The following is a 25,347-nucleotide window of genomic DNA, read 5'->3' as shown; positions in this document are numbered from 1 at the left end:
TACTACCATTATTTTTGTTTTCTTTTTTTGCGCCTTTCTTTCGATATTCCTTTCGCTTTTTCTTCTTTTTTCATCAATCAAAAGTAATGTTTATCTGAAAAAATATTCTTTTGAGAAAAGAAAATAGAATTTCTAAGAATATATTTATGATAAATACACTCATATATAAACGTATATTTTGCTTTAAATGTTCACAAAAATAAGTGAAATCTATAAGGTTGTATTTTATTTTACTTCAAAAATATAGTTAGTTAGTTATGTATTCAAAATTATATGCTGTAAATGAAATTAACATAAGTTAATATTGCAATACTTTATATTATTAATGTTGTTTATCATTTTAGAAACAGTTTTTTACTGGTTTCAATATTTAATTTGCAATAATTCGTTTACCCAAATAAAAACATTTTGTAATTCGTCATAGTTCTTAAAATTATCCCCAAAATTAACTTAATGGGTGTAATACACACAAAATTATGAATTATTTATAAATACTATTCTAAGATAAATATATTAGTAAATAACTCACATTTTTTGCTGTTAAGATTAATAACTAAAAATATATTCAATAATTATTCTCGGAATCGTAAAACAAGATATAATTTTTAGCTACTATCATAGATTAGTCAAAGAATTATATGATTCTCCATGTAGAAAATCTTTTGTTACAGACTACTAAAAACCAAACCAATTATGTTCTATTCTGATCTTTACAGGAAGTAAACATAATTTTTCTCTTAAAATTAAATGCGTTAGATATTTTTTTTCCTTTGAAAGATTTATATAAATGTTCTAAAATTGAAAACTTTAATTTTTATTCATACGAACCGATATTGTTTTGCTGATTAAAACTTGAAAACATATGACATTTTTTAACAAAAAAAATCTTTTTTGGTTGATATTGTTGTAGCAAAGTTATTAATGCACATTGAAATAAATTATATTTAATATCAAAAACTTTATAGCAATGAAAGCAGTCTTCAATATGCCAACACACTTCAATACGACTAAATCCCTAAAAATTAAACACAAGGCTCATGATCTTAAGGTTCATCAATGATATTTTTCCTAAGTATGGGTTTCCGTCCATTAGATGTAGTTTTTAGCACCGTTTGTTGATCAGGGTATTGTTTAAGATTTTCATCGAATATTATTTCTTTTTTTATATTTAGTGCACTGATTAGACTAATTAACTAATTAAACTACATTACATAGTTGATTTGATAAAACACAACTTAACCACAACCTACCTCCTTTGTCCATTACTGAACAAAAAGCCTACCTTCAATGTCCAGTTACAATTTTGAAATCACACTAGTTATAAACATGAATACAAAATTATTTTGTTTTTTACCATACTAGTTGCAAATGGTTTCAAAATCGTAAAGATAAGAAATGTTCTTTACCGCATGTACTTTACAGTTAATTGGTTAGACAAACTACTGCCGGTTATTTTATGTAATTTCAGAGTGAAAATTCTATAGTTTACGTAACTGTTTTTAGTAGTTTCGAATGTAATTTTGTAGCATTTTAATTCCGGTAAACATATGAAATCACGCTGTTTGGTGTAGTATGTTATACTTAGGCCTGGTGCAACTAAACCCCACATTCAACTCAATTCAATTCACCGAGACTAAATTAGCTTCAGAAAGAAAAGATCATCGGCAAAGACTCCATGTCTAGCTTGCACCTCAACAAACACAGTTAAAGTCTGTTTGGCAGAAAGGTGTAGAAAATACGGCATATATGCCAAGATTATCATTTCATCCACTGAATTGAATCCATGCTCTTCCCCATACATCCCTCTACCCTTCTTTGCTTCAGTGCAGTGTTGACTGAGCAAACGCAAACAATTGACTTGTCTCAATCCTCACCGTGTGCACCCCCATCTGCCCACATTTGTTTGCACGCGTCAACATTTTGTCTCCCCCCTTTTAAAAGCCCTCTCTTTCCTGGGCAAAGTGATCGCCGCCGAGAGAACACTGTTCGATTTTCTTCTCGGTTTAAAGAATTTATAACTGGTGTGTTTCCCTCAAATTATTTTAGTCAATATAAAGCGAAAAGATAAAAAGCTTTTTTTTTTATTTCAACCTTATCAAATATTTTAATAAGATAAACTAGTACAAATTTAGTAGCAAGCATTTTACTTTTTGGTTGGCTCTAAAACCATTAGTTGGTGAAGTATGCTTCTTTTGGACATTGCGTTATTTCACTGTAAAAAATAAAACTCTCACTTTTAATGAATCAGAAATCCTTGAGCTATATTTCGTAAATCCTGAGAATTATTCCATCCCGAAATTACGTGATTTGTGACGAAACGGGAAATGACGAAAATGTTTTCTCCTTGCGAAACCTCATCGTAGTGCATTGTGAGCCGATAAATCGAATCGAATCGATTGTCGCATTAAGTATGTATAGTGGTCAGGGAGTTGGCTTCGTACCAGGAAAACCCAGGGTTCGAATCCCTTTTCGGGCACAGATAAAATATATACCCGTTTGATTTGTTTTTCTTGATTTATGAAGGTGACATTAACCCAAGTATATGGTGCTCACAATAAATTGAGCATTAGAAACGATAGATATTTATCTAGATATTTTCTGGCAATACGATATTTTTGAAAGAAAAATAATAGATCGGGAGAAATTTCTTTACTACTGACGAAATTAGTTTCCTCCAAGAAGTGATAGTCATTTTGTCACTTTGGCGAAATGTGCACTCGGGGCATATACCAAGAGACAGTTTCGTCAAAAACGATGGAAGTTTCGTGAAATTTGAGTGTCCATTTTTTATATTGCAAACTTAACATTCAATTCAATTTTGCTCAATTTTCTTATTTCAATTTATATATTGCATTGCATTTCTCTTTTTAATTAATTTATTTTAAAAATAAATCTAACCCTAAGAATTTAAATAGCTGATTATGGCTAAAGAAATTGAGACTAAAAATAAAATTGACTCTAAAAATATATAACTGCAATTTTATTACATTTTTAAATTAGGTTAACTGTGCTTCAAATTGGTGTAAAACTAAGGAATTACTCATACACAACGCTAATTACGTATCTTTTCAATTATTTATTTCGATTACTCGTGAAATGAATAAATCAAACAATGCATTGTTTAAAATAAGAAACAAAATTCGTTAACTTAATGACTGGCATAGCTGGAAGTGAAAGAAGTACATTGTTTCAAGATCAAAAATAATTGATATCTAAAATGATGCATATGTCTTTAATTTTGTATTTTTTTTTCAATAAATTTAATTGCTTCAAATCGATACATCGCTGTATAAATACTTATATATGATTAAAATTAAGAATGTCTTCTAATTATTCAGTTTTCCATTGTTTTCCGTTATTTAAATTTTAAAATACATTAACTTATTAACTCGTTTACCTAGTATCTAAATCAAAAATGTTTTATTAAGTTATAAATTCCTCTTTCAAAATGTATTTATTTTAAAAATAAAAATAGGCTACATAGCCAGTAGTGGTTAAATAACATAAATGGACCCTAAAGATATAGGTAATTTATTTTCAATTTAAATTAATTGCTTGGGATCGATATTAAATTAAATAATTACCAATAGTTAAGGACATTTTCAATTATTCATTTTTCACTAAATGAATAACATTGTTTGATATAAGAATCAAAATTCGCTAACTGGTATAGCTATTGGTTAAATAAATTCTTCTTATCAAAAATTACATTAAAGAATATTTCCGCCACCTGCAGAAGAAGGTTGCTTTCAGTACAGAAATGGATTTAATTTTATTTTCCTCTTTTGCTGCAACGAGAAACAGACCTTCTCTCTTAAAAGCTTTCCATTAGGGTTTTCCGTAAAGTAAGACCCGAGGCTTTCTTTTTGTCTTAAGGAGACAACTGGAAAAGGAGAAGACAACTGTGGGCAGGAAAGTCAGCACAAAATGACAATTTTAGCTATTATCTCGGATACAAGCAATTCTATAAATTGACTTATCCATTTTCTTTCCCGAGTTAATAAAATTTGATTATCTTCGAATGACGGTAAATATGGAATATTCAATGAGATTTTCGTATGGTATATTTTATAAGGCATCGTTCAGTTTGTCAAAAATTATTTTAGAATAGCGTAAGTTAATGCGATATAAGTTTTTTAAATTTTTTTTTCAAAATAGTCGTGTTTAATTATTTTTAATTTTTATTTTTTAGTAGTTTATTATAAAACTGGTTCAACATTTAATCCTAATTCATCCATACCATAATACGTTTAACAATAATGATACATCGAACCACCCTTAATAGGATGCAAGATGGCTAAAACTTTAATAAGGTATTCAACATCAATTTAATCATGCTTTCTTTATATTTGAACCGTAATATCATATAAGGAAACTTAAAAAGTATGCTAATATTTGTTACAAGAATTGAAATTTTATTTGAGGTTTATTTAAGGTTGTTTCGTAGTGTTGGTGGTGAGGTTTATTTGAAGTTTTCTTCAAAAACAACCATAAGAAATCAGCCTCGTAAGGCTGCTATTATGAAAGTGTATGCAGTTTTTTATCCACATAGTTTGTTTTGAGGTTAATCGAAATCTACCTTAGAGCAACCAGCTTAGAGAGGTTAATTTTAGGGTGTACAAGTTATTTTTCACACTCGAAACAAATGAGTATATTTGAGGAGGGAATAATTTCATCCCATATAACTAAAAATATATATGAGGTTGAAATGTAAGTATTATTGAGGCGGTTATTTTTGGTGAAAACCGAAGCCTCATTTTCTATCGCCGGTGTATTTTTTTATACCTGTCAACCTCGAAAGCACCTTATTTTTTGCTTTATTCCTCGTTTGAACCAACAATTCCAAATAAATTGCTCAAAGAGTAAACCTAAATACAGCATCTTTAAAAAAATTGAAACATGACTTTTTTTCCTGATCTTAATTATATAATTAACCAATCAAAACTTATTGATTTAAAAATATTAAAAAAAAAAATTAAAAAATCGCGTCATTATCAAAAACAAAATTTTATTGTTGACAATTACATGTTTCCAAACAAAATTATAAAAACAGCGAAAGGTGACACCCTGCCTGACTTTGCGCTTAGGTTCAAAAGCGTGACTTACTACCCGCGATCGTGATCATGAAAACTAAGCGGGTCTTAAAAACAAGCTCGCCTTCAATTAACTCAATGCCCTTAATGAGATCAAAGTAGGGAGGACTATGGGGGCGGTCGAGGTCCCGTTTGAATATGCATCATGTCTAACTTAAGGCGTCACGCATCGGGGGCGTATGGTCCCAATTCCATTGTCACGTGACATGTTATTCTAATGGGAGGACTTTCCCTCATAGTCACTATTTTTATATTCGGAAGCTCCTCAACCCCTTTCTGTAGTATTTGTCAAAAGAAGAGACAAGCCATCAGGATGCTATTAAAAGAAACATAAATGCTTCGTCTCATATTCCCAGAGGGGGGTTGAAGTGATATGAAATGAAGATTGTCGCGTCTAGAATAAGATGTGTAGTCACTCAATCTTGATAGCTCGTATGTACGAATCTGTTTTGCAAGCTATATGGTTTTTATGACGTAATTAAGCTCGTGCAGTTGATTTTATAGATTTTTCAATAAATTCATTAGAATAAATTAGGCAAGAGATAAAAACATCCAATTGATGTGTTTTGTAGTTTACATTTTGCAAAAGGTTTAAATTTAAATATTAAAATTGTACAAAGTATCAGTGTTGATTTACCGTTTATGCATTTTACAAAGAAATAAAATTTGTTTCCTTTTCAAATTGAATTCCTTTTTATTCTACAAAATTTTGAATTCCTTTTTATTCTACAAAAAACTGTAAAAATTTTCAATTGTTTCAGACAGATATCCAAATTTTTGGTACTATATTGCATTTAATTTATTTATGAACGGTTGCTTTTGAATTATGTATAAAGTACTTAGGGTTGTAAGTTGCACAAAACTGACAGTTTTCATCTAACTCCGTAAAGTATAAAAGTTTTTGGTTAAAAGTACTGTATACATTTTACAGTAAAATTTTACGGAACAATAATTCTGACATACCGTAATTTTTATAGTAATTTTTGCTTTAAAAATTTTGAGTCACTGTAATTAAATAAATATTATTTTGAAAATTACGGTATAAATTTTTACTGTAAAATTGGATTTTTCAAAAAATGGAGTTTATGAATCATGCATTCATGGTGCCTTTTACTGTAAATTGATCAGGATTTTTTTTACAGTGTACTATAATTTTTTGACACGTATATTTCAAAAATAACAGGATCATACTTGGAACAATGTACTTGTCTGAAAGAAATCTGTGTTGTTTTGCACCAAAAATACTCTTATGAGAAAAAAATGTTTCTAGAGCTTAACATCAACTGGTATGTGTTTTTTCTTCGAATAAGTACTTTAAAAGCTTCTAAAATTTCCATTAAATACACCATAATACAGTAAATGTCAATTTAAACCGTAGTTTTTTTCACCAAAAATGCTCTCTAGAACAATTTGAAAAAAAGTAGCTTACCATTGTTACTTTTCCCTTAACTCTATAAATGCAGTTGCAGTAATACCATCAAATTGCTTTTTGTTGTCAATAATACATACATTAATAATGAGAGAGTATTATACATTAAAATCAATACGAAAAAAAAATTATTAAATCTTTTAAGTTTATTAAGAAATTTTTCTTATTAGTTAATTCGAATTCCTATTATAATAATTCTAATTTTGTTTTTTAGCAATTTACAAAGATACTCTCTAACCTCTAAGCAATAATCTCTTCTAATAAAGATTATTTTTATACAAAATCCGGAAATAATAGGATAAAATTTTGCTTTTTAAATACTTTTTTCCGATCTATCTCAATTTAACATATAAAATAACATTAGTTTAAAATTTTCGGTAAAATCCCCATGCCTATTAAAAAAAAAACGTTTGTACTAAATGCAAAAATACAGGAACAAAATTTTGTCTTTCATTTTATATCCCTTAGAATCAAAATTCACCTTACCTTCACTACATTTAAAATACGAAATTACATTAGTTTAAAACACTCTTTAAAATTCTCATGTTACCAAAAATTTGAAAGGCACGTTCATGCCATTGCAAATTTCAAAACCCTTATTCCAGAAACAAACTTTAGAACCAATCAAAATTCATATTGCTAGAGTATTACGTTACATACTTCTCTTCAACCGCTGCGGTGAATTATTCAGAATACCAAGTTCTAAACATTTAAATTGTTAAAAGGGAACAAATACTTAAATACTTCTTCGTAAAACATAATAAAGCGAAATATTTTCGACGAAAATAACCTAGTAAAGATAGTAGCTGTTTATATTAAATGATCTCAGTTTAAAGTGTTGCAGGATTTTAGAAGTAATTGCAGAGTATGTAAAGGTGATATTAAAATTTTACAAGCTAAGGTTTCTCTAAAATATTCATCTCTTCAAAATTGTTAACGCGAATAAGTATTAAATTTTATTTTTTAGTTTTGCCTTAAGCATTATTGTATGCTTTTTGTATAACTGACAACAAAGTCATAAAAATAATTATTGTTGATAATATAATGAAGGAAATATTTTACTTTTCAAATTTAGTATAAAACAATGCTCTAAATTTCACTATGTTTTAATATTTGGCTTTTAATATTTGGCTTCGCTTATAAAATCTGGATAATCAATGTATTACTTAAAAGTAAAATGGAGGGGTTTAAACTTTCTGATCTATTGAATTCATAATTTGTATTTTTTAGGAGTTCTAGAAGATAATTAAGGTATGTTACGAAGGCTTTTAGCAATCTGGAAATATATTTAAACATTTAGGTTTCTTTGATTATATTAATCAACGTTTTCAAATGAATGTTTAGCTAAAAAAATGCATTTCGTATAAAATTTACATTTAAAAAAAAAGTGTCTTGTTGTGGTAAAAACTTAATAAAATTTTAACTAGAGTTAGCTTGCTTTTCTTCTAAGTTTTAGTTTCGTAATTCAAAATGTTAAAATTTAATTTTGTTATGTATTTACCTTACAATTCGAGCATTAAACGGCTCAGGGAAGAAAAAAAACAATATGTATCCAATCAAATTGTTAGGGTTAAATTGATGTTTGAAAAATGGCATTTAAATATCTCTTAACCAAAACTCTCAAATTTATTAAGTTGAGCTCCTTAAATGTAGAAATCGAATTTCAACATCTTTATTTAATTCTCTTTTTTCTTCTTACTTTGATCTTAAAAAATCGTCTGAAGGAAGAAAAAAATTGGAAATAAATAAATGCACTGGAGAGCAAGCAGACGATTGTGTCGCCAATTGAAGAAGTGTCGCTATTTATTTCCGCCACTTTGGCAACGGTGTTACCACTTGATGGAAGTAATAACAGAGGGCAGACGTCACAGGAACCACACTTCATTGTGCTTTACACTCTTGGTGTTCTGGTGTTTTTTTTTTCTTTTTATTCTTCCTCTGCCCTTTTACTTTCTTTGCTCTTTCGTTTGCAGCACTCAGAAAAGATTTAGGATGGCACGAAAAGTTTTGGTTTTCGGTACTTTGTGATTTGGTTTATTTTATTATGCTCTCTTTTTCATTCTTTCGTGTAGTTTGGTTCTTTTATATATTTGGTCTATGCAAATTTTGAGCAAGAAGAAACATTTATTCTTCTTATATTTTGCTGTAAAATAGTTTGGATATAAATTATATGTGCGATGTTTTTCTGTTTAAAGAAATTTGAAAAGTTAAACCTTCTACTGGAGGTTTCTTTATGAAGCAGGATATGATATTAAATTGTTGTTATCTTAATGTTACTCAACTTTTGGATGTTTTTTTGGCACTTACATATTACCCCACTGACCATTTTTACCACATCACGCCAAAGTCATTTTTTATAATTTATTTTAATATTAATTACTCATAAAGAAGTTAAAAAATACAAATACAACTTACTGCGTACAAAAAATAATATTATCTTTAAATTTAAACCATTTCTAAATTTAATTTTAGATTTGACATAGATGGTCAACGGGACTATATGTAAATTCGCTTTTTTTTAATGCTGTTCAAAAGGTATTTTTTTGCTTTAATAAGCATTTATCTATTTAAATCACTTTTTTTGTTCTAAAACACCATTATCATCAGTTTAATTTTCAGATTTTCTTTAAAAAATTTTAGTGCTTTTTCAAGACGCTGTCAAAATTTCCTTTTTGGTATTCATATTCAATTATTTAATTCAAAAAATTAAGAAATGTAAAAACTTTCCTAGTTAAAGATTTATTTTAAATTTACTTAATTACAATATGCGAAATAATTTTGATTGCCTCCACGAACTTTCGATTGCGAAGATTTTAATAAATAGTAAATAATTTCTTAAAGGTTTACATTTGTGCTTGAATTTTGTTTACAATAAATTGCCATATATTTACCTTATTTTAAATAGATATTTAATATACATTTTAATCCAAACCAAGCTAATATCATTTAATGAACTTTTATTTACTTCAGTTCCATATTAAAAAAGCACGCGCATCATTTCACACCATAAAGAAAAAATAATCTAAAATTATCATAAAGAAAAAATAACCTCAATTTATCAGATACAATAATCTCAAAATAAAATCTGTAAACACCTCATTTCAACATTTTATACTCAAATGAAACTAGCAAACTCTTAAGGATATTTAATTATTTTCTTGAGAACATTTAATTACTTCTTCCTCTTCTTTGCCATATTTTCACTTATCTTTACTTATCCAAAAATGACTACTTGGGAAGAATAGGGATATAACTCAATAAATTTCTCAATATTTAGAGGAGGGTCCAAGAACACACTTCGTATTCCCATCAACCTCTTAGCATCCTCTTTGCTCCATCTCATATCTTTAAGAGCATCCGACCTCTCACACATGAAACTATGTCAGTTATACATTAAGTGGTATTCTTTATGTTTTTCCCTCTTCTCGAAATGAAGAACAAGTTTTACTCTTTTTTCCATCAATTTCTTCCCATCCACCCACACATGTTACCTATATATCTCTGTATCGGATCTTATTTTCCTTGGCTTTGCAATTTCTATTTTTTGCTTAAAGGTATCTGTTAGCTCTCATAAGGAGTTCAACTAATAATTTCGACATGACATACTTGGTATCATTTTCTTTTTTTCCAAGTGTCGTAATACAATGTTCAGATTTAAACATTGAAATGCAATTAGAAATTGATTTTATTGTGTAATTGAAATCATTGGTGCTTCTTATCAATCGTTTAGCAAAATTTCATAAGCGATTGGAATCCCTTAAAAGATTTGTATCTTATTTTAAACCAAATAATAAGCAATTGGTATCATTTAAAGGTTTTTATTATGTCTCGTTACAAATCATTAATAACTGCAATCCCTCAAAGAGTTTTTGTTTTATTATTAAAAAATTAAATTAAAACGTAAGACTCTTCAACTAGATATTAGGTTCCAAAAGGACAAAGTTATACGCATCTTTATTTATAATACCTGCTTTTAATTTTGATAAGTGCAGATCATTTTTTTTATGTCCCTTTTAGCTAAAATAAAAATAAACTAAGCCAACATAATAAAAAATAAGATTTTTAATTTAGTGGTGATCTTTCTGTGAAAAAAAAATCGCAAGTTTTATCTAAACAAGCATTATCGTAACGTATGTAATTCATTATATACTTTAAATCTTTATACATTTTTCTTTTCTATTTTTTTTATCTTTTACGTTTAAATGTAAAATAGTTTGTTTCTAACCTAATAGCTTTTAAAATATTATTGTCGGTCAAAGAAATTTTAATTACCGTTGTACCGGTCGATATATATATATACATATTATAAGTTCAATAACCAATTAAATATTTGTTAAACGTTTCAATCAACGTTTATATCAACGTTTTAGTTAATCTATTTGTGTTACAATTAAGTGATGTTTGCTTTACTAATTTTAAATGCATTTTACGACGTAATTATCTCTTTATTTTTATTTTATTTTAAATTTGTTTAAAAACTGTCTGCCTTTCAAAAATTACTTCATTTTAGTTCTTGACCTCATACATGAATTCATCAGCTCATACATATTAATTCATTAAATATTGAATTTATGTAGAAAAAAAGATTTTTGAAATATTTTATTAAAAATGTGTCTCTATATTTGTAAAACAATCAAATTAATAGAATTTTCTTGGATAGTATGTGCCTAAAATAATTCCATAATAACTATGGGGGAGCTTAACATTTCACATAGCATCCTCTGTATAAAGCATCCTCCTAAAAATTTACAGTACAGACGAAGCGATCGGTATTCAAAAATAAAAAACCATTAAACACGACTCTTTAAGTAGCAGTGCGCTAGTAACAACCAATAAGATTTTATAGAAGGCAGTGACCTACTACAATTTTGTTCAGAATTTAAAAAAATAATTCTGTTTCAATGAGCGTTGTAATTAAAGTTGCAATACGAGTGATTGCTGTCGCTGAATTGATTAAAGTGTCAGTAATGGATTAAATGGTATTCTTTATGTTTTCCCCTTATCTCAAAATAAAGTACAAATTTTATTGTTTTTTTTCCATCAATCCCCCCCCCTTTCCATTCTTACATATTACCGATATGTCTCTGTAAACAATTTAAATAAAAATGTGAAAATCAAACAAATTTTAAAGGTACGGATGTTAGTACAAACAATACTTCATCAGGGGACTCACTGCCATGTTAATATGCTGGAGCCTTTCTGTAATCAGTGGTTAAATCAAAAACTGACTGTGTCCCATAAACATGGTTTTACCCCTGACTACAGAAAGGCTCCAGCATGTTAGCATGGCAGTGTGTCCTCTGATGAAGTATTGATTGTACTAACATGCGTGTCTTTAAAATTTGTTTGGCTTTTACATTTTTATTTAAATTGTTTGCTTAATACAATTTTTGTATTAGCTGCTGATAACTCTTTTCAATTTTGACTCATTTTACTTAAATTCTGGTATTAAATTTTGTTTAATTCAATTTTCATATTTATATCAGAATACTTATTACACATACTTATATTTTCCTCGACTTTTTTAGTTTGAATTTTTTGCTTAAAGGTTAATTGTCATAACATGCACAACTTAACATTTTGACCCAACCTTTTTGGAATCATTTCTTGGAACAGTGGAACTGTTGTGTTGGAACTATTGTGTATTCGCAAATAAATCTTTTAAGTAATTCAAATAACTAAACTCGCTAAACCAATATTGCCTAAACTCGCTAAACCAATGCGGTTGTTCTTCTTTGGTACACTCAACAGTTATTTTCTTCAGATTTTTTTGTGAACATGTTTTGGCGCTCTGTTTTCTGCACATGTTTTCATTTCTTTTCTTTTTTTAGTTTTAGAACTAAAGAAATCACTTTCATAGTTTAAATCGTAATTAATGTAAGACTTTAACATTCTTAAGTTCATTAAAATTTTCCGAAGTTTCAAAATCGCTTTCAAATTTCAGCCCAACCAGATTAGTTGTTAAAGAAAAAATTGGTTCAGATGTTATTTCATAAGAAAACGAATGCTAATTATAGTGATCAAATAACAATTACTCTCTCTTAATTTATATTTTATTGCTGTTAGTTGAATTAGAATAATCCTCTAAACTATGCTCCCAAAATGCGTATTCTTACTGTATATTTTTTCTCAAATCCAATAAAAATTATTAATTAACAGTAATTAATAGAAAAGTTAATATTTAATTATTATATTGGGAATTAAGTTCGACCATTACTTATACAATACTTTCAAAATACATATTCTAAACACAAACTTGTTTCTCGAGTCTGATTAAAATTATTCATCAATAACAATTAAACAAATAAAATAAAATAATTAATTAAAATAAATAAATGGCTACCACAGTCAATACTTCTTTGGTGTTAGTTAACTTGGTCTTAATACCTTCTAAACTGCATTTCATAACATTTTCTAAAAATTAACTTTTTTTTTCAAATCTAACTATAAATAAAAAATGTTTAAGATAAAAGTTAATAATAAAAAGCTAATAATAATCAACATAAAATATTGTTATATGACTATTGCTGTTTTTATTTTCTAGCTATAAATAGACATGGCTTAAACTATATTTTCCACAAGCATATGCAAGCATATAAGTTTCTCAAGTCTAATAATAAATTAACAGCTGATATTAATTAAGACAGAAGTGAATAAGTAACTCTAATAAAAACATTTCAATAATCATCATTGTTTACATTTCCATGGTGTTAATTAAGTTGGACATGCCTCAAAACCAAATTATAAATATTTGTCTGCATACAAAAGGCATATTTTTAATAATTAATATAAATAAAAATAATTAGATGACTATCTCTGCTTATATTTCTTCGGTATTAATTAAGTAAAACCACACTTCCAAAAGGCACAATTTTAATATTTATTTCTAAAATCTACTAACTTCAACACTTTTTTTCCTCAGGGAAGCACTTAACAAGCGAGAACTGGTAATGTCTTTTCTACCCCCAAACCAAAGCAGCCCCGCTACAATTATTACTTTCAATTTTGATTGTTTTCGAAGTTCCGTTGATAGTTTTTGAAAATTCTTGTATGCCCCTTCCATTTTCCCCCAGCCTTTTGCGTTCGCTTGCAAATGAGAGTGCATCGCTAATGGATGTCCATTCAAACGATATAAATGTAAAACAACGAAAATGGACTGTCAGTGGCAGACGATTTTGTGTTTGATTGATTCTTCTCCGTAGCAACGAATCTTAAGTTTAATTCTTTTAGTCTGAATATTTATAATAATTAAAAGATTCAGTCATTAAAGGAATCCTTTTTTATCTCAGATAATGATAGTTGATGAAGTGCGTTACTTTAAAAATGAGAAAACGTTAAGAGAATTTCGCGCTTTAGAACTTTTCAATCATTCTTTTTTTTTTATTATTTATTTTAAGTATTAATCAGAGAGGCATTGCGGGAGCAATCATTGTTTTTAAATAATTATTTATGCTTTTAGTTTTATAAGTTGTTTAAAAAATTAAGCAATATGAATTTTTTTTTTTTTTTTTTGCTTTAAATTTTTATCTTATTTTTCTCATAAATTCCGAAAAAGCTGTTTGGGTTTAAAACAATGAAACGATTTAAACTGATATCATTCTTTTTTCATTATTTTACCAATAAACTGAAATAAAAACTTATTTACAAAAATATCTTATAAAAATGATTAAATAGTAAGTCAATTTTAATGCAATGGTTCTTCCAGTTTTATTTTTTATTGTATTGAATTTCGTTCATTGTTTAAAAAAATAAGATATATTAAGCAACATAAAACTATTTACTTTTCTTCGAATTCGTGCTGTTTTTTTAAATAGGAATTCTATGAAAGCCATTTAGTTTTAAAACAGTGATTGAATTTAATTTTTTTATTTATTTATTTTCGTTATTAATCACAAATAAAATAATTTTTTTTGTCCAATTTTTTTCATGTTTTTCATTGCATTTCTTTAAAATTCAAGCTTTTTAAAATATTTATTTTTATGCTGACTTTATTTTAGAAAAAAGTTTCGTACAAATTATTTATTGTTAAAATTGTAACGTGATTTTCAATTTAGTATGTATTAAATAAATATCACTAATCACCTTAATCTAAATATTTAGTGTCCGCTGTTGTAATTGAGCTAAAGAAAGTTGATAATGTTTTAATCAAATCTCTATTACTCTTAAAAATGTCAGCTTTATACGCTTAAATAACTTTAATACACTTTATAAGTGGACGCAAAAAAATTCTGTAATATTTATTGTATATAACATTATTTTATTATGTACAGTGTACAAAATAACAAACAGGACATCCTGAATAACTGTTCATCTAATAATGGGATCTTCACATTCTAAAATTTAATCTTAATGGTTTTAGGGTCAGAAGTCCGTATCAGTAAAAAAATATTCTTATTAACAGAAAGTACGTTTTTTAGTCTGATTTTGTAGCTTAAAATACCGTTTGCATTAGTTAATTAGAATATTTTAGGTCACCCTCTTGAACTATTAAGATTGGGTCATAGAATGTGAAGACCCAATCATTTTATCAAAGGTTATTCAAAATAGTTTTTTCGCACTGTACAAAAACATACATGTTTGCATAAGTTTATTTCTAATTTTTTTTTTCTTTTTTCTACAGAAATGTATCAAAGCCATTTGCTGTCTGCCATATAAATTTGGCTGTTTCTAACTGTAAGTTGCTATTTTTATATTTCAAGATAATTCGAATGAAAAAATATGTAAAGTAATAACTGCTGCCATATTTCAATTTTTATATTATCTATGAAGTACATAAATGAACTTATAAATGTTTTTCATTTAAGAATGTCAACTACATACTACTACCGATTTTTACTAATCCTTAAAAAGGATTTTTTTATTATTTGTTATTACATATAGAAGTAATGAAGAATATTTTAAGGATTTTAGAAATTACATATATCACTTGTTATATTTATACGATAATTATCCAAGAAGTAAAAATAATTCAAAATAAAAAAATTAAAAAATATCTCGGAAAGTTAGTAAATAATCGTTTACTTTTTCCCAATAAAGCAATTATTCTCCAAATAAATAAGATGAGAGCGGAAGATCAACTTTGGCAAAAGAATTTCATAAGTTTCCATGTTCAAATTGTTACATAAAATTCAGTTTGTCAATTATTAATTCGTGTATAAATAGTATTTCATATCATTTGCAATAAAATAATCTAACTAATAAATGAATTCACTAAATCTCCTTTTGTAATTTTGTTGAAACTAAATTTCATTTTGATTACGCGAGCAACTTATTTAGTTACTTAGTCCAAATGTTGTAGTAAATGTTGGAACATCATAGAAATTAAATTTTTGTGCTTTTTATTTTTTATTTAGTTATTTTTTTAATTTTCTTTTTACTTCCCGAATGCTTTAGTTGAGTCTGAGTCGGACATTCGAAACGTTAAATTCAGCTTACGACTTAAATAAGGAAAAGCTAGTGAATGTTAAACATGAATTCAAATTAGAAGTAAAAATAAAGCAAAAGACGAATCGAAATTAAAAATATTATCAAATTGTAATAAATAATTGAGAAGCGAGAAAAAGTGTAATGAGCAAAACCAAAATACGTATTAGAGGCTATCGATTTCTGCGACTGCTCGAAATATTTTGGAGCAGGTTGAACTATAATATCGTTCAAATTAGGATTATTTGGATCGAACCCAATACCTCTGTATTCGTAACTTGATGCTTTAACCGCAATAGGAGTGATTTTGATCCACCGAATTACAGAATATCCTGTATATATTACAGATTAATTTTGAATTAAGATTGTAAATTTGTCGTAGCACAAATGATTTTTGAAAACTACAAATGTTTATTTTCTTAAATCCGCAAGTTTTTTTAAAATATTTTTTTTTCAATTTTACCTTACATTTTGACATTAATAAGTACTTTTCTGAAGCTTCTGAATTAAGAATATATAAATAATATGACATTTTGAAGTTTGATTGGTTGTTAGTAGGATTATATATGTGTAGCAGCATTAATATCCACCATGACTTTTACAAATTATTAATGTTTGTTTTTTTTTCTCAAATCCGCCATTCTTTTAATGTTACGATTATTACAACTTTATTTGTTTACGAAAGGTTTTCTTTTTCTTTGTTTCAAGTTTTTCTTTACTTTCTTATAGCAATAAATACTTTTCTGAAACTTGCATAACTGAATTAATACATAACTGATAAAACATTTAGGAGGTTAGATCATTAAAAAAAGGTCAAAAAATAGTTTTGAGATAATCAAAATCCTGCCTAATAAGTTCGTCTTTTAATCCCTTGGACGATAAATTAATAAGGATATACCCTCAAGTTCAATAAGAATACAAACATAATCCTTAAGGTACCACCCTCAAGCTCAATAAGAATACAAAAGAATGGAAGTTTTGTTATCTACCTTTTAAACTAGAAGATCTTTGTCAACCAGATGAATTTTTATTGCGCAGTGCAATACTAAGTGTTGCACTGCACAATAAAGCTTTCATATTCTTTGTGCTAAAAAGCAGGCAAACGAATATCTGATGAACGAATTACTTACGATAATATTTTAACAATTCTGTTCATTTGTATAAAACTATTAATATTGCATTTTTTTTCAAACAATATTTCTAATTCTTTATATGATTTTAATTTTATTATTTGCACCATGTATATGTCTTTCAGTGTATATATTTTTCTGTATTTGTGTTCCTTTGAAATTTTAAAAATGTCTCGCAAATGTTGGACTTTTTTTTCTCGCCACAAGTTAGCAACCCCGACTATCATCAATACGATATATTATCATTTATATCAATATCGCATAATTAGTACAAAAAAGTAATCCGAAATCTTAACTAAAAAAACTGAATGAACCTTTCCTTATTTACCAACTACATTCAGCATTAGCTTTGATGAACCTACTAGTTTACCCAGTTGACGTTAGCGAATGAATTTGCTTTTCTTTTTACTTCATCCGAATGAGTGGGGCCACAATTTCTTCTACGGGGCTCTCCTTAACTTTTTCTACAAACAGGGGTGGAGATTGTGTGTAACTGGTCACGTGGGAAAGGGCACTCACGTGACCAGAGCAGCTGATGAACGCAGGGCGCTGAAAAAGCACTAATCTGATAAGTCCATTGTCGGTTACTTTTGGTCACTGCTGAAAAGAACATTTAACTCTTAGTTCCATGTATGTGGGTGGTAGTGAGTGGTGGCTGTACAAACACAGCTCATTCTTCTTCCTTTTTTTTTGTTCGCAGAAACTCTTGTTTTCCAGTATATTCCTTCATTCATTCCTAAACGAAAGTTCCCCATTTCAGAATTGATGCTTTCTCCTTTTTTGTTTCGTTCATGGCCTATTATTATTGTGTCAACCTTTTCAAAGGTAGTGAAAGCAAGTCGCTCAATTTCGTATCAGAAAAGGTTATTCAGACTGAAGTTGCTCGTTTATAATAGTATGAGCATTTTACGAACGTCTTAGGCGTAGTTACACTAGTTTTCTAAATGGTTTTTAAAAATAATTGGTGTTTTTTTTTAAATAATTTTTCTTTCAAAAATAATAACTCTAATAATTTTTTGGCTAGGAAAAATTGCTAGTTTTTTTCCCGCCTGTACGTAATATTACTTTCCGCTTGCATTAATTGCGTATGCACTTCAGAAGAGTTTTTGGCTTAGTTACACAAGTTTTTATTACATTTTTAAAAAAACGATTGATGTTTTTTTAATGCATCATATTTTTCTCACACTCATAAATTTACCTTACTGTATGGTAATGACACTTCTGATAAAAAGAACTGGAATAATTGTTAATGAAACTAAAATATACGGCATTTAAACTATTCAATTGACAATTTTACCGTTTATAAAATTCTAGTTTTCAAAATTTATAGTTCGATTATTAAACATTTAATAAAAAATACAAACCTGAACTAAGCATTACCTGAATAAATTATTTTAATTCCATGATCTACGGTATCAGGATAAAATTGCTGCATTTACCGAACTTTATCACACATTATAAAGCTATATTTCATTGTTAATTTAATCAAAATCATTACTAAAGCTCTTCGCTAAAATTTTCCAAGCACCTTTGTTTCCTATAGATCCAGAAACACGGTAAATTTTACCATGTTCTGGTAGTTTTAACTAAATTTTTTTCTTAGTATAATGCACTTCATAAACGTATATTGCATAGCTGAGCATGCTTTTCTTATAGTTTTAAAAGTATTTAGCAGTTTAAAAGACTAAAATGTTATTCTAAAAATAATATCAATAAAATTATTTTTCTTGCTTGGAAAGGTTATATTGCTCGAGTTGTTAGTATATTTTCAAAAGACTCTAAAATGATCAGTTGGATCTATTATGTCAAATAAATTTTGACAGTTAGCCTGATCTAAAATTTCTTTGAAGAAAAAAAATGCATTACTTAGCATTTGAAATCAATGATAGTGTTTAAAATATTATTATGGAATTATAGATCTAAATTTAGAGCAGAAAATAATAGAAACTTTTCAACACAAGTGGTAATTTTTTTCCAATATAACATATTAAAATTTTATACGATTAATTTTTAAAATAAAACAATTACTCAACTATACGTGTAACACTGTCTCAATTAATCAACACTGTCTCAATAAATCAACACTGTCTCAATTAATCAACATTGTCTCTCTTAAAATTATTCTGCTACACTGCCTCAATAAAGTTCAGCTTCATAATATATTAGCGATGCCTAAATGGAAGATTCATTATATAAAAAAATGTAAGACAACATGGAACATCATTGTTCGATTTAGGCTTAAAATAAATTAGTAGGGTGTTATTAAACTACAAATGTTAAGACACCTCAGCATTCTTTCGAATTGCCATCTAAATTTCATTAACAAATTAGATGTATTAAATTAAGATAAACTTCATATCCCGGAATAAAACTGAGAAAAGTATACACAATTATGTTCGAATCAACCCAACAAGTAATGAAAAAATGCATTGTCTTCGTAAATCTTAATTAATAAGAATGATTGAATTAACAATTGTAATTTAAATTGAAGCTAATCTTAACACAAAGTATCTGAGTTCACAATGAAAAGACGACTAATTAAATACCTATGGGTGGGAGAATTATATTCACCATTTATATTTATTTACTATCATTTATTCAGATTTGTTGCTAAATGGCGAACTAGGAAATTCGTTTTTTTTCTTTTTTTAACACCAAGAATTTTAAGATGCTTTTGCTAAATGAATTGCTAGAAATTGTTACATTCAGTTTATGCTAATGTTGTAAATCAGTTAATTTAATTAGCTTATTAAAGAACATGACATCTTACAAGGCAGGGAATAAAATCATGTCTCTTGATGTAGGCTTAAGAATCGTTCGAAAAAAAGTGCGCGAAATATTCCAGAAGATCTAGAATTGTGTGAAGACAAAAGAAAATGCGGAGACAATTAGTTCTTGTCAAACTACCTCCTCTAGAGAAATCTTCTCATTCTTTATTCTATGGTTACAAAAAATAACAATAAATAAATAACTTAAGTTCTCTACTCAAAAGACAGAGTGTCAACCGTAAATAGTTTTTCTCGGAAAGAAATGCCAACTGTAGATGCGTTTTGCAGTTGATGAGGAAATGATAGCGGAAAAAAAACATTTTCACTCGTCGAAGAATCAGCACATTTTTAACAAGTTCAGAGAATTTCGATTCACAAAAGCGACGTTCCTCACAGTGCCGTCACATCATTACGAACGGAACCTTAATTAGTGAACGTAAATAAATAACTGTTTGGTGTCAATTAGGCATTCAATTCTAACGTGCACCGTTTTGATGCTGGAATCGAGGAAAATAAATATTCTTTCGAAAAGCTAGATCGATTGACACAAATGACTTTATAAAATAGAATACTCAAGCTGCCTTCGAAAGAGTAGAAATGGTTAATTTTTCAACAAAGAAGAAAAAAAAATAAGGAACTCAAACGCGTTTAGATTCTTTCTCACGCAATGTTTATTTGATTTTAATTAGAATTGCAATTAAAACTTACCAAATTGAGAAAACTATTGTTTATTAATAGAAATTCTTTAAATGAAAGAGATTATAGTTTGTTCCTTAAAGAAATGGAAATAATAAATTAAACTGAATAAGTTTTGAAGCTTACGAAGAAATAAATATTTCCTACACTTTTCATTTTACCAGATCTCGTTTTGTTTTGTTAGTACATACATAAATTATCACTAATTTAAAGGTATATTTTGAAAATATATGGAATGATAATAATATTTGAATTTTTGATCAAACGAATATTTGTTAATAAAAAATAATGTAAATAATAGAAAAGGAAGTTCTGAAATATTATTTTGTCATCACTGAACTTGATGGTTCTTTATATTGAAAGTTATTAATAGAATTCAAAATGTGCATTTCATATAATTTTGGATTATTTAAAAACGATTATAGTAACAAGCAATTTTTATTCAATAATTAATAACCAATAATGTTGGTATTAATATTACGTGATACTTGCTATATTTGTCTCGTAAAATAACCACATGAAACGTATTTCAAAAATCCAAGAATATATTTTGAAAATAAACTGCAAAACAGGAATAAACTTTCAACGGTGCTTAAGGATTCAAAGAAGGTGGTTGTTTTCTTTCAGAAGAAACAGTTTTTTGCTGTTATTTTATGGCTATATGGAAGTTGTTTGGGACAAAATAATAATAAGACACATTTTCAATTTCTTCCAAAGAACGTTTGGGATGGGAAATTTCCCAGTAGGTAATAATTATGTAATGTGATTGTTTAGTTATATCTCCGAAAACTTACAAATTTTCTATCTGGAAACAACGCAAAGGAACAGATTGACATAAAAATATCACCCTTGGAATAAAACTGGATTTGTTAATTGAGATAACATCTTCAAATAGAATTGCTATTTCAAGAAACTATTTTCGGAGTGCATATAAGTATGCATAAATTTAAATGTTACTAATTTTGTCAGGTATATCTGCTAAATTTATCGAGGATCGTAATTTCTTATACTTTGTATTCGTAAATTTCTAATTTATCTACCTACCATCGCTATCAAATAATATTAAGCTTCAAACTTCATTCATTTCTTTAGAGTGAGATTGATTTATACGAAATTATTATTATTATTTTTTAAGTTGCATTAACTTCCGGAACTTTGGCAACGTTATCTATGTCTTTTGTTAGACGAACACGAAACATATTTTCGAAACTTCTATTGAATTACATTTACTTTCTTTTATTGATATTAGACAGATAACATTTCACTCCTCCGATTTCTTGAGGAATGCTTTCTTTTTGTAACTTCAAACTGCTCACATATTTTACAGATTATATTTCAGGTTTACTATCTATTTTTTTTAAAAATGAATTTTTCATTAAAGTTGTAAGGTTTCAAGAAATTTTAAATTTCATTTCTTTGAAAACTTTATATTCATACTATTTTCAATTAAAAATTCAAAACTTCTGATTCGGGAACTTGTTCTTCAATTTTTATTTTATTTATTTATATATCGAGTTATTATTATTTCTTGTTAAAGTAAACTATTGAGACCGTCACATCAATCACTTTTAGCCCAGCATTGTCCTCATACATTGAAACAGTCACAATTTAAAGTTTATTTTGGAAACTTGCTCTTCATTTTTTTAAATTTAGTTATTTATTTGTATTATTATTTTTTTGAAAATCAGACTATTGAGACCGTCACAGCAATCGCTTCAACCCAGCATTCTCATCATACATTGAAACAATCACAATTGAAAGATGATTTTGAGAACTTACTCTTCATTTTTGTATTTAATTTTATTTATTTATTTATTGATTGATTCATTTATTATTATTTTTTTAACCAAACTATTGAGAACATCTCATTAATCACTTTGAACACCAGCATTCTCCTCATATATTGAAACAATCACAATTTAAAGCTGTTTTTGGGAACTTGCTCTTCATTTATTTAATTTTATTTATTTACTTATTTATCAATTTATTTATAGAAAAAAAAAAGTGTAAAGTAAACTATTGAGACCGTCATATCAATTTCTTTTAACCCAGCATTGTCCTCATACATTGAAACAATAGCAATTTAAAGTTTTTTTGGAGAACTTACTCTTAATTTTTTTATTTTATTATTTACTTATTTATCTATTTATTAAATTTTTTTTTTCGAAAAGTAAACTATTGAGACCGTCACATCAATTACTTTTAACCCAGCATTGTCCTCATACGTTGAAAAAAAATCACAATTTAAAGTTGTTTTTGGGAACTTGCTCGTTTTTTTTTAAAATTTATTTTTATTTATTATTATTATTATTTTAGAAAAGCAAACTAATGAGATCCTCACATCAATTTTTTTTAACCCAGTATTCTCATCTTACATTGAGACAATCCCAATTTAAAGTTGATTTTGGGAACTTGCCCTTTATTTTATTTTATTTTATTTATTTATTTATTTATTTATTTATTTATTTATTTATTTATTTATTTATTAATTTAATATTATTATTATTGCTATTAAAAAGTAAACTATTGAGACCGTCACATCAATTGCTTTTAACTCAGCATATCCTCATACATTGAAACAATCACAATTGAAAGTCGAAGTCTTCACTCAATTGTTACCAAAAAGTTCTTCCCGAATTCTTGATAAAATATATAAACAAAAAGAATGCCCCAGTATTGCAGAAATAAAAGACAAACATAGCAAACAAAAATATTGGTTAGGGTAGAATAAGAAGAAGAAAAAGAAGAAGAAAAAACAACAACAATCAAAAATAAAAATAGAGAAATAAAAATCCCATCTCCTCCGCACGATCGAAGGGCGGAAATAACTTTTATTGAAAAGTCGATGGTGCTCGGGTTTTTTTTTGACCATCGGTCGAAGTGGACGATCGAATTACGACCCTCAGGGTTACGAAGACACAATGTTGGACCTAACTTACGGCCTCTTGGTACCAATCACATTTCCTGAGAGCTAGTTTATCTTAAACGATGGCAACAGTGATGGTAGAAAGATCTTTCCCGTTAACACTCTCTTCCAGAACATAAAGCTGAGATGAAATAAATAAATAAATATATCAAAACTTTTATTTGAATCAAATAAGGTTCGGTTGAAAATAAGTGCATTGTTCTTTTATCAAAGGTGATATGCAGTTATACTAATTAAAATAGGCTAATACTTGATGCTACGTAATAATATAGTTAAACAACGTCAATAAAGCGCAAATAATGGAACGAATAAGTTTCGGGTTCAGTAAACAAAAACTTTCCTTAGCGTCAAGAAACAAAGTTTGCTGTTATTTTTGTTTATTTATATTTATGTACAACTAACAAATTTATCTTGAAATTTATAACATTGAAAAAACTAGATTGTATAACACTAAGAAACATTTTTTTTCGCTTGTATGAGATTTTTTTTTACAGAGATTTTGTTTTGTATCGCTGATTTCAAATCTGAAAATAATTTCTCGCTCCAATCTATAGTTTTTTTACGATTTCTCTAGTATTTTTTAAATCGAAATGTACAAGTTTAAAAACGTTATATATATAAAAGACGTAGCATAAATGTTGAGGCTAACTTTTTGGAGAGTTAAGGACATCATCAAGATTTAAACAGCATAGGAACTGATGCCCGGTTATGTTGTCGTACAAGACTAGGGGCAATTCCCTGTTGTGAACTGTTTCTTCGTGTGCTTCTGAACAAGTTTTAAGCCGCGTATGCAACATTTCCGGACATGTGTTTAATCCTGATAATGTGCCCTACTTTCGCTTGAAGCTTGTCGTAACATTTACGCAACCCCGCATTATGTATAACATTTTTAAACTTGTACAATTCGGCAGAAAATAAACAAAAAATTCCATTTAAAAAAATCTGTAACTTTAGGAGCAAAACTTATTTAAGATTTAAATTCCTATCACCCGAATTAGTCACGATTGTTCAAGAGTAAACAGTGCGCATGCGTCGTCATTGCATGCGTTGCTATGGCGACCGTTGCCGTTTGATAGAATTCTTATTTTTCATTAAGTTCATTATGCATTAATATTTTCGGCGAGTTTACTCTTGAATTGTGGGACCTGAGAGATGCTATAAATATTATTTAAATTGTCAATAAAGAGAATCTCATCCCTTAAACGATGTTTTCCTTGTTTTATTAAGAATCAGAAATCTAGTCTACAGTTCCAAGATCAAGTATTTGTATAAATGCAGCAAACGATTTATTACCCGACGTAATCTTTTAAAATATCATAAATACGTATTTAAGGACTCATGGCACTACAATGAGAAGCAAAATTTCCAAATTGATCAAGAGAGATCTTTTAATAATGCTTTTGATAAAAAAAATCGCCATTTCTGCTCTTTATGTAATGATCTCATGCAATACGATGAGTTAAATTTCAGAATACAAGATAATAATACAAGACAAATAAATAATACTTATTTAAAGATCAATCTTTCATCGACATATAACCTAAAAACTTGAATTTGACTCATTTAATTTCATTTGCGAGCAAGATTTCCTTTATTATTTATAAAAGTTTAATTAAAAACCTCCTTATCCCTGGTCTTTAGGACCATTTTGTTAAATATATTTCCATTTTGTTTTTAAAAATTTTTCTTTAAAATATTTTATATCTAAATAAAACTACATCAATAATGCAGAAAATTTTAAATGTTTAAGCAAATTGATAAATCTTTGAAAAATTACCAAATGGGAAGTTTTTTTGTCGCCTCCAGATATCTTAAAATCCATTCAAAACATTTAGAATAATAATAATATATATATATATATATATATATATATATATTTCCT

The 25,347-nt window shown here is 27.7% G+C and overlaps 1 protein-coding gene across 6 annotated transcripts in view; it reads left to right on the top strand.

Annotated features, from left to right (window-relative positions):
- LOC107440397 (irregular chiasm C-roughest protein) overlaps positions 1 to 25,347 on the top strand; it is a 437,750-nt gene that overhangs the window by 179,508 nt on the left and 232,895 nt on the right. For 5 of the 6 annotated variants that reach the window (XM_071181525.1, XM_071181523.1, XM_043046457.2 and 2 more), the window contains one exon: positions 15,143 to 15,195. The exons of the other annotated variant lie outside the window; for it this stretch is intronic. The gene's annotated coding sequence lies outside the window, so the exon portion shown is untranslated. The remainder of the gene's footprint in view (positions 1 to 15,142; positions 15,196 to 25,347) is intronic. 6 annotated transcript variants of the gene reach the window in all.

Source organism: Parasteatoda tepidariorum, chromosome 5 (assembly GCF_043381705.1).
Source record: "Parasteatoda tepidariorum isolate YZ-2023 chromosome 5, CAS_Ptep_4.0, whole genome shotgun sequence".
Lineage (NCBI taxonomy): Eukaryota > Metazoa > Arthropoda > Arachnida > Araneae > Theridiidae > Parasteatoda > Parasteatoda tepidariorum.
The sequence above is the reverse complement of the archived record's forward strand: the minus strand, read 5'-3'. Positions and strand labels throughout refer to the sequence as shown.